The sequence below is a fragment of the Sinocyclocheilus rhinocerous genome, unplaced genomic scaffold (genome assembly GCF_001515625.1).
Source record: "Sinocyclocheilus rhinocerous isolate Xijiao unplaced genomic scaffold, SAMN03320098_v1.1 scaffold1006, whole genome shotgun sequence".
In the NCBI taxonomy this organism is placed as follows: domain Eukaryota; kingdom Metazoa; phylum Chordata; class Actinopteri; order Cypriniformes; family Cyprinidae; genus Sinocyclocheilus; species Sinocyclocheilus rhinocerous.
This window is the reverse complement of record NW_015630418.1, coordinates 369,678-379,252: the sequence shown is the minus strand read 5'-3', so window position 1 is coordinate 379,252 and position 9,575 is coordinate 369,678. Positions and strand designations below refer to the sequence as shown.

General features: G+C 35.9%; 1 protein-coding gene across 1 annotated transcript in view; it reads left to right on the top strand.

The window, feature by feature from the left end:
• The window catches only part of LOC107740360 (CD276 antigen-like), a 94,893-nt gene that overhangs the window by 43,351 nt on the left and 41,967 nt on the right, over positions 1-9,575 (top strand). The gene's annotated exons all lie outside the window — the stretch shown is intronic.

Sequence of the window (9,575 nt, the reverse complement as noted above, 5' to 3'; positions counted from 1 at the left end):
GAGAGAGAGAGAGAGAGAGAGAGAGAGAGAGAGAGAGAGAGAGAATGAATGGAAATCAAGGCCTTCAGCTTCATCTGCATTTCAGCTCTGCTCACAAATGACCAAACACAAGTCCAAGAGTCCTTGAAAAAATCAAGTGTTTTTCTTAAGATGACTTGTGTTAAAGCACAAACTCTCTCTGCTTTCACTCCCACGCGCTCCTCTTTTACATATTCCAAGCTTGAAGGTTTTTGGGCTGAAACAGATCTCTTATTTCTGTGTGACGAGGCCGATGCGATCCGAGCGTTTGACCCAGAGCTGCTGCTGTTCTTCTCATTGTTGCTGCTTTAATTACATTAATCGCTCAGCTGCCTTCAAAACACTAGTGAAACCGCAGATTTGTACAGTGATGATAAACTGAGTGTGTGTCAGATTCTCTCTAAATAAATAAAACAATACTGGCTGATGAATTTTAAAGATAAAAGACTAAAAATGATACTGTAAAACCTGTTGAATCTGTTTATTTCCATACTTTATGCGGTGAAAAACTGTGTTAAATGTAATGGGACGTTGCATGCAAGTTTACAGTAAAATACTGTTAAATCTACAGTTTTTGGAAGTGAAAAAAAACATCTTTACAGTTTAAAAAATCACTGTAAATTATAAGATTACTTTTCCTTTTCGCTTCCAAAAATTTTACTGTACAGTATTTTACTGTGAAATTACATAAAATTACATTCAATTTATTATTGTTGATATTTAAATTAAAAACATTTTTTTTTTTTTTTTACAGTTTTGGGAACTTACAATTAACCAATTAAAAATCTTGTACAGTATTTTACATTAAACGTAAGTATTTACTCAATTTTTCTTACTTAACAGTTACTAATAATGTATTACATATGAAAATGACACGTGATACAGTATAAATGAAATATTATAGATCCAAATTATTATAAACCTATTTGCGATTTATGACTCTAACATTTACCTTAAAATGTACTGATACGCATCATAATAAGACAGGTGAGAAAACATGCATATGAAAATGACACGTGATACAGTATAAATGAAATATTATAGATCCAAATTATTATAAACCTATCTGCGATTTATGACTAACATTTACCTTAAAATGTACTGATACGCATCATAATAAGACAGGTGAGAAAACATGTCACATGACAAAAATATGGAAGAAATATTTATATAAAATATAATCATATGTGATGTGTCACACAGGTACAATGTCCTTTTTTTCTGTTTTTCACCATACATTTGTGGTAATTCATACTTTTACATGTAAAAAAAAAACATAAATGTGACATAAAATAACAATACATATAATGTGATGATACAGATTTTTACAGTCTTTTTCTGTTAAATCAATTTTTGTAATAATTAATATTATAACAAGTATACAAGTATTATTAATGAATACTAATAATTGACATTTAAATTAAAAATAATGCTAATAATTTGAACAAAATAAATAATACATTTAAATAAAATTCAAATATAACACTAAAAAGAGTCTAGTTGAATCAAATATAAAAATAAACTTTTTATTGGCAATATGGATACTAATATATTGCCATCTAATATGTGAGTGAATCTCATTTGGACAATATTTATTTTTAAAAAATCATAATAAAAATTATATTTTGCATAGAAAATGAAGCCTGAAGATTTTCTCGCACTGTGAAATGAGTTTAGTGTCAATTAAGCAGTTAATTTTCCTCAGCAGTTCTCATTACTATAATGCAAAAAAAACAATAATGATATTTGAACAGTAAATTATTTATACATAATGGTTGTATTTGCTCTACTGCCCATAATTTGTTGATTTTAATTAAAAAACAGTTGTGTTTGTGCAGGATGATTTTCATTGCTGTAGTACAGTAATGAGAAACTAATGAGAAGCATCAAGAAAAATCATCTACTAGAATAAGTACAATTACAAACGAACTCAGAAGTAAAACGTCTGGATGTGTTAGAGTAATGAGGATTAGAGCCGAGTGTGTCATGCGTCGTGAAAATAATTCCCTAAAAATCTGACACGGTTTCTTTATGTGGAATATTTATCATTTGATTTTGGGCTGAAATATGACATGGCTTTACGATCTTGGTTAGATTCACTCATGCACTGCAGTAAACGAGTTGTTAGTGTTATGTTCATCTGGTTAGCTGGTGAATTGAGTAAATATTTCTATTTTGAAAAATAAACAATTATAATATTAAATATTATGACATGAAATTTTATTTAAAAAAAAGATTATATGTTATATTATATTATATTATATTACCACAAAAGCAGCCTTAAGTCGCTGGGGTATATTTGTAGCAATAGCCAAAAAAACATTGTATGAGTCAAAATTATCGATTTTTCTATATTATATTATATTATATTATATTATATTAAGAATTATGACACAAAGTCAATTTTTCTATTTTGAAAAATAAACAATTATAATATAATATAAAATAAAATATTAAATATTTTGACATGAAATAAATGTTTTGAAAAAATAACGTAATTATTATATTATATTATATTATATTAAGAATTATGACATAAAATGAATATTTTTTAGATTACTAATCTAATGCAAAACATGCATTTCAGTGGTCTGAGACATTGTGACCGCAGTGCATATGATATTTGTAGGCATACGGATCAAACAGCTGTATATCAGCTGTGCAGATTAGAGCACTCCAGGTCCAGGTGTGTTTTCAGATGTGTTCAGTGTCTCATTCAGATGCACCTGAGTGTGAGCCGGAGCTCTGTTAACATCAGGGCCGTATTTGGAGCCTGTCACTCAGTGTCTGTGTTCAATCAGCCGCTGTTGTTGATCGCTGTCAATAGTGATCGCTCCCTACACATCCTCGCTCTTACACTGCAGCTGCTGCTCTGAAAGCTAATTAAACATTTAGAGAGCCCAACTTTCTCAGCTGATTATTGCCCCTGAAGTTTGTCCGAAAACAAGTGAGAGAATGAGCGGAGAAATCGATAGGCCGCCTGCCTCGACGTCTTAATGTCAGCGGCGTGGGAGAGCTGATGTCTGTCAGGCGTCTTCCCTGCGTTCACTCGCTGGGCTCCGTCTAATGAGTTTGCTTTGAACCGCACACACACACACACACACACACACGCACTTAATTAGCTGTCCTGCTCCGCTTCACACTTATTTCTTCCCCGCTCTTACTCTCCCTTCATCTTTCTGTGCAGTTTGGTTTTTACCTCAAAATGAGAAATAGAGGTTTAGGGAAGGGCCAAAATCCATCGTTTTACAATCGACTAGTTTTGGGGTTGTGACTTAATGACTAGTCTTAAGAAAGCCTTGTATAATAACTACTATTGCATAATCAATAATTAGACCTGATCAGGTGGGTTTTTGTAACACAACAGCCAAAGACACTTTATAAAATATCACCGTCTGAATGTAATGTACAGCCTTTTCACAGACAAATATTCAACAAATTAACAAATTTAGTGTCTGTCCATCCATCCATCCATCCATCCATCCATCCGTCTATCCGTCTTTCCGTCTATCCGTCTTTCCGTCTATCTATCATCTATTTATCTATCTATACTGTGTGTGTGTGTGTGTGTGTGTATATATATATATATACTCACAAATATTCAACAAATTAAATGAATATTCATTATTTATTATTTATTTTTTATGATTTTGTTTTTATATTGTTAAAATTAGATTTGTTACATCATAATCTAATTCAGCAATAACTTTAACCATATTTCAAAGACAATCGAAGTAATTATGAAATTACATATAAAAATGTACTGAAGTCGTACTTACGTAAGTGGGTCAAAAACACTCCAAAACTCAGCTAATTGCATTTAATATAAATTTAAACTATAATACATTTTCATTTAAGTGTAAATAACATGCAATTAAGTGTCTGAAAACATTGCATTAAGTTCACATTTAAGTAAATTCTTTAAAGTATATTATTTCCAAATAAGTACACTTTTTTAAGTATGCTAAAGTGTTCTTTTTAAACAAAGGAAAGGTTCTCAGCTGAATGACAGTTACATGAAAATTAGGCATTAAGTGCTCTTTTTTATGTCTTTTATGTCTATAATTGTCGTCATTTGGATTTGGTCAGGGGACAATTGCATAACACAGACAATATGTTAACACTGTGTCTTAAGAACTATCGGATGCAAAATTCACTTTTACATGTTGTTTGAACTGAAATGTGTGTTGGCAGTGTGTACACATCCACCCTGTAATGATAAAAATCCACCAGTGTTTTTTTTTTAATTAATTCACAATGAATAATAACCCCTTTCTAAAATCAAGCCGTTCTCAGATTCTTGGCTGTGTGATGTCACACAGACCCAAGCCCCTCCCACGATTGTTTGATTGACACTGGTGTTTTACCTTAGCTCCGCCCTGAGTGAGCTGTAAACAGTCCTCCATTGTTTCACCGCTGGAGCAGGAGTAGAACAGAATGACTCCTGAGTTATTGAGGTGTTCTTGTTGTTGGATGTAATAATGAACAGCAGTCGTCATTTACTCCCGACATCTGAGCCGCTGAAGATTTCATATGTGGATTACGCTAGTTTCTGAAGGGAATGCGCCCCCGATCTACATAAATGTGTCTATGTTCGCGCGAATCATTCGTGATCCAGCTTCACCTCCAGAAGAAGTGAGTATAAGGTTTTTTATGAATCTTTTCAAATCACCTTTCCTAATAATGTACTAGTTAGCAAGTTCCGCGGCTAAATGCGGCTACAGTTTACAGTCTCACTCTCCCCACGGAAGAGAGGGGCGGGGTCAGCGGAGCTCATTAGCATTTAAAGGCACATGCACCGAAACGGCTCGTTGTGAACAGAGCTGTTTTTGACAGGTTAAATGGGTGATGTTTTACACTACCATTGAGAAATTTTAGCCAAAGTATGTTATCGACTCTTCATTAAGACCCTAAAGAATCATATCAATTTGTTGAAAATGGGCATCCGATGACCACTTTTAAGTATATTATTTTAAATTAAATTATTTCCATCTTTTTAAAAAGTATGCTAAAGGGAACATAACACACACAGTTTTGGCCAATCTCATGTTAATCTTGAGTACCTATAGAGTAGTGTTGCATCCTTCATATCTCTGAAGAGTCTTTAGTTTTATCAGATTTATAAAAGACAGATACAGCTTTATGATTTTCTCCGAAAACAGCCGAGCTCCAGCAGGTAGATCTTTTTTTCCGCTGGGACCGCTCCATCTTTCAGTATCAAACGATGTGCAAATCCAGCGCCGAACTGGGCCTTGTTTATAAAACACTTGTCACCAAAATGACGGGAACAAACAAACACACTTGCGAAACTCTGTTGCTGCCCCGGAAAAACAAACTGCATCCACTGTTCATATAACTCTTGTTTGGTTCTTGGGTTCTTTGAGTTCTTTGGGAAGCTGAACAAGGTTATCTTTCCCTATTCTTCTCGAGCTACACTTGTGAAAGTGTTACCGAGCTAAACTTGTTACCAAAGTTTTAAAACTTTGGCCATGTGTATTGGCAACCCAACTCTTTAACAGTGTAAATAACTCAGAATGCATGAAATAGCATTTAACCCGCCGTTTAGTTGCACTTCTCTTCCACAAGGGCAGAGCAGTGTTTTGATATCACTGCAGTGCTAACACTAGGTGCCTAGATGGAGTTTTTGCTCCAGTCATATCTGTCAGCACAGAGCGCTGATGTTTGTAGTGTGTTGTTTAAGGAATCAGAAGCATGAGTGTCTCTCCTGAAAGCTAATAGGGACAGCCTTTCATTTTCTCCGCTATAAAGTAATTCAATCAAACTCACAGAAAGAGGAAGCGTGTCTCTAGACAAATGTGCTGATCTGACAAGAAACCTCAGAGATGCATCTGGCCACATCTCCATCCTTTCTCCTCCTCTCTCACACACAGGTGGTCGCAATACATTTTATCGAGGAAACAACAACAGCGCGGAAGCAAAGAAAGCGTGATGAATGCTTAACGTCAGACACGAGCCCACAGTCATTTATTCAATCCGAATCCCTCTAAAGGGAAGAAATCAAATCTGAGCCCGTCTCGTGTCTTCCTGTTTAGCTAATCCCTGTCCTCTGACATTTCTGGCTCGCCGTCTTTGTGATTGCATTCATTGTTATTATTGCTAATCAGAATTCATGGAGATACCCTAGCGGGCTTTTTGGAGGGGGGGACAATAAATAGAAGGATAAATAAAAATGAATAATCTTTCAAATGTCAGGGAGCTCTGGGAGGGGCGGATGGCAGGATTTCTGATGTGTTTTGGGAGGCACTTTTGTCGTAGTGTTGATGGTGAGGTGTCGTGTAGGGCGATAACACTGACTGGCTAAACTGTTTTCAACCCGATTCACCAGAAAAATGTGCCTCTACCCACATTTTTGCTCCAAAAACATACCTATACATACAATTCACTGCAGTTTTCCAGCTGAAATGAACACAAGTGACAGTAAAACACCAACCTTTTTTTTTTTTTCTTCGCATAAATGATGCTTACAGGGGCAGATTATCATTTAATAAAAACCTATTTTTATGCGGTTCCTTGCATAACTGTGTTATGACCTCAAAACACTTTTTACCATAGTTCATGTTTGTAAACGAACACATTTTGACGTTTTTTTGACGTTTGCATCACATATGTTTGGCTTTTCTGACATAGTAAACTTGCTCGTTAGCGCACCCGGTACAGCATTGCACTTGTGATGTGAAGCGCTCGGGTACGAGTCCTGTGAAGAGCTCAAAGACCTAAAGAAACAAGATAAAATGGTATGGTTAGGAATAGAGAAGGGGCAATTATTAATTCTGTCATAATTTGTACTTTTTTATATTTTTTTTTACTCACACTCATGTTGCTCCAAACCTGTCTGACATTCCTTCTTTTTTAAAACGTTATTTTACAGAATGTTTTTGTCCATATAATGACAGCGGATACTTAACAACTTTGGACCCCATTGACTTTCATTGTATGTCCAAAAAACCCCCAAAAAACAGACATTTTTCAAAATATTTTATTTGTGCTTCACATGTTTAGAGCAACAGTCAGTCAATGATGACAGAATTTTCTGTTTTTGGGAGAACTATCCCTTTAAGAACAGTAACAAAGTGTTGATGTTAAGTATTTAAATGTTCTTCTCCTTTAATCTCAGTACTTGTATTTAAAAAACAAACAAACAAACAAACAAACAAAACAGCACGTTTGGACATTGTGCCAAGTTTGATGTCATTAAAGAAATATTTCACCCAAAAATCACAATTTGCTGAAAATACTGTATACTCACCCTTAGGGGTTTGTCCCTTCATAGGAACAGATTGGTAGAAATGTAGCATTGCATCACTGTCTCAGCAATGGATGTTCCTCCTGTTCAGCGCGAGGCTCGTCTGAGGCTCGACTCCGTCTCGGGGCTTTCTTCTCGTGGCCACAGCATTGTGTGGCAGTTACTCTCTGTGTGACGGGTAAAAGGAGCGAGCGCTAGCTTTGATCAGCGGTATCAGGAGAGCTTAGGCCGGGAGGTGTTTCAACTCTTTATTCCAGGAGATGAAAGCAGAGCAACAGTAGAAAACCCTGCAGAAGTAGAGCCGCTCTGTTCGCTCTGACTGTGAGTGGAGGGGCGGAGCCTGGAACTCCCGCGGTTGCCATGGGAAACACGTCGTTCGTAACAAAGTGTTGATGTTAAGTATTTAAATGTTCTTCTCCTTTAATCTCAGTACTTGTATTTAAAAAACAAACAAACAAACAAACAAACAAAACAGCACGTTTGGACATTGTGCCAAGTTTGATGTCATTAAAGAAATATTTCACCCAAAAATCACAATTTGCTGAAAATACTGTATACTCACCCTTAGGGGTTTGTCCCTTCATAGGAACAGATTTGGAGAAATGTAGCATTGCATCACTGTCTCAGCAATGGATGTTCCTCCTGTTCGGCGCGAGGCTCGTCTGAGGCTCGACTCCGTCTCGGGGCTTTCTTCTCGTGGCCACAGCATTGTGTGGCAGTTACTCTCTGTGTGACGGGTAAAAGGAGCGAGCGCTAGCTTTGATCAGCGGTATCAGGAGAGCTTAGGCCGGGAGGTGTTTCAACTCTTTATTCCAGGAGATGAAAGCAGAGCAACAGTAGAAAACCCTGCAGAAGTAGAGCCGCTCTGTTCGCTCTGACTGTGAGTGGAGGGGCGGAGCCTGGAACTCCCGCGGTTGCCATGGGAAACACGTCGTTCAGAATCCCCCAAAACAAGCGGTTTTATGTGTGTAAAATGTGTAATCTCTATTTTTTTCGCTCTATAATAAATCAAGTTGTAATACAAAACAATAATAATACATTTATTATTACAATACAGCGAGCGCTAGCTTTGATCAGCGGTATCAGGAGAGCTTAGGCCGGGAGGTGTTTCAACTCTTTATTCCAGGAGATGAAAGCAGAGCAACAGTAGAAAACCCTGCAGAAGTAGAGCCGCTCTGTTCGCTCTGACTGTGAGTGGAGGGGCGGAGCCTGGAACTCCCGCGGTTGCCATGGGAATCACGTCGTTCAGAATCCCCCAAAACAAGCGGTTTTATGTGTGTAAAATGTGTAATCTCTATTTTTTTCGCTCTATAATAAATCAAGTTGTAATACAATACAATAATAATACAACAGTTTTGTATTGTACCATCATTTTTTAATTTTAATTAATTTTTGTTTTTATGTTTTTGTTTAAACATTTGTTTTGTTTTCATTTTATTTTATTTGTTTTAGTTTTTTATGATTTATTATTTTATTTTAATTGATTTATTTTACATTTATTTGTAGTTACTTTAATCTTAATATTCTATCTTTAATTTAAAAAATAATTTATAAATATATATAAAATGAAATTATTTCATTTCATTTTTTTATTTGATGTGATTTATTATTAAAAAAAATTTTTTTGTTTATAATTTTTATTAAATTTATTTCATTTCATTTTCCCTGTTTATCCGAGTGGCATTTGTTTGGCCATTGTAGAAGGTTACATAATTCCACTGCCTACAATTTGTAATGCAATAGTTTTGTATTGAAGCATAATTTTTGACTTTGCAACATTTAATTTTGAAAAAATGAACAGTCAATATTGTGAGTCATCTCGGTCCTTGATATTTTACAGTCCCTATAGAGCACTAAAACAGAAAAGGGAGGGAGGAAGGCTCATTTCTGAGCTCCATTCACTGCAGTACTGGAACATATTGTTGGAAATGTAAGCGATGTACGATTCTCGTATGTGTCTGCAATCAGAATCCAGACACTTGAGAAAGTGTTGGAGGTGAGAGCCAAGATGTGCGTTTGTCCTTGCGTGTCTTTGGCAACTGAGAAAGAGAGCAGGAGAGAAAGAGATGAATAAGGGCTTCCGGAGGAAGATGATGGGTGATGAGAGACGTTTGGGATATATCTATAACAGAGGGAAACAAAATCACATCATCAAACAATAGTAAGAGAGAAATATGAGCCTACAGGCCTTAAGGGACAACAGCGCTGAAAAGCTAGACTTTTACAACATTTATCTCCATCAGGCCACCTTCAGCCAGAGAGAGAGAGAGGGAGAGAGAGAGAGAGAGATAGG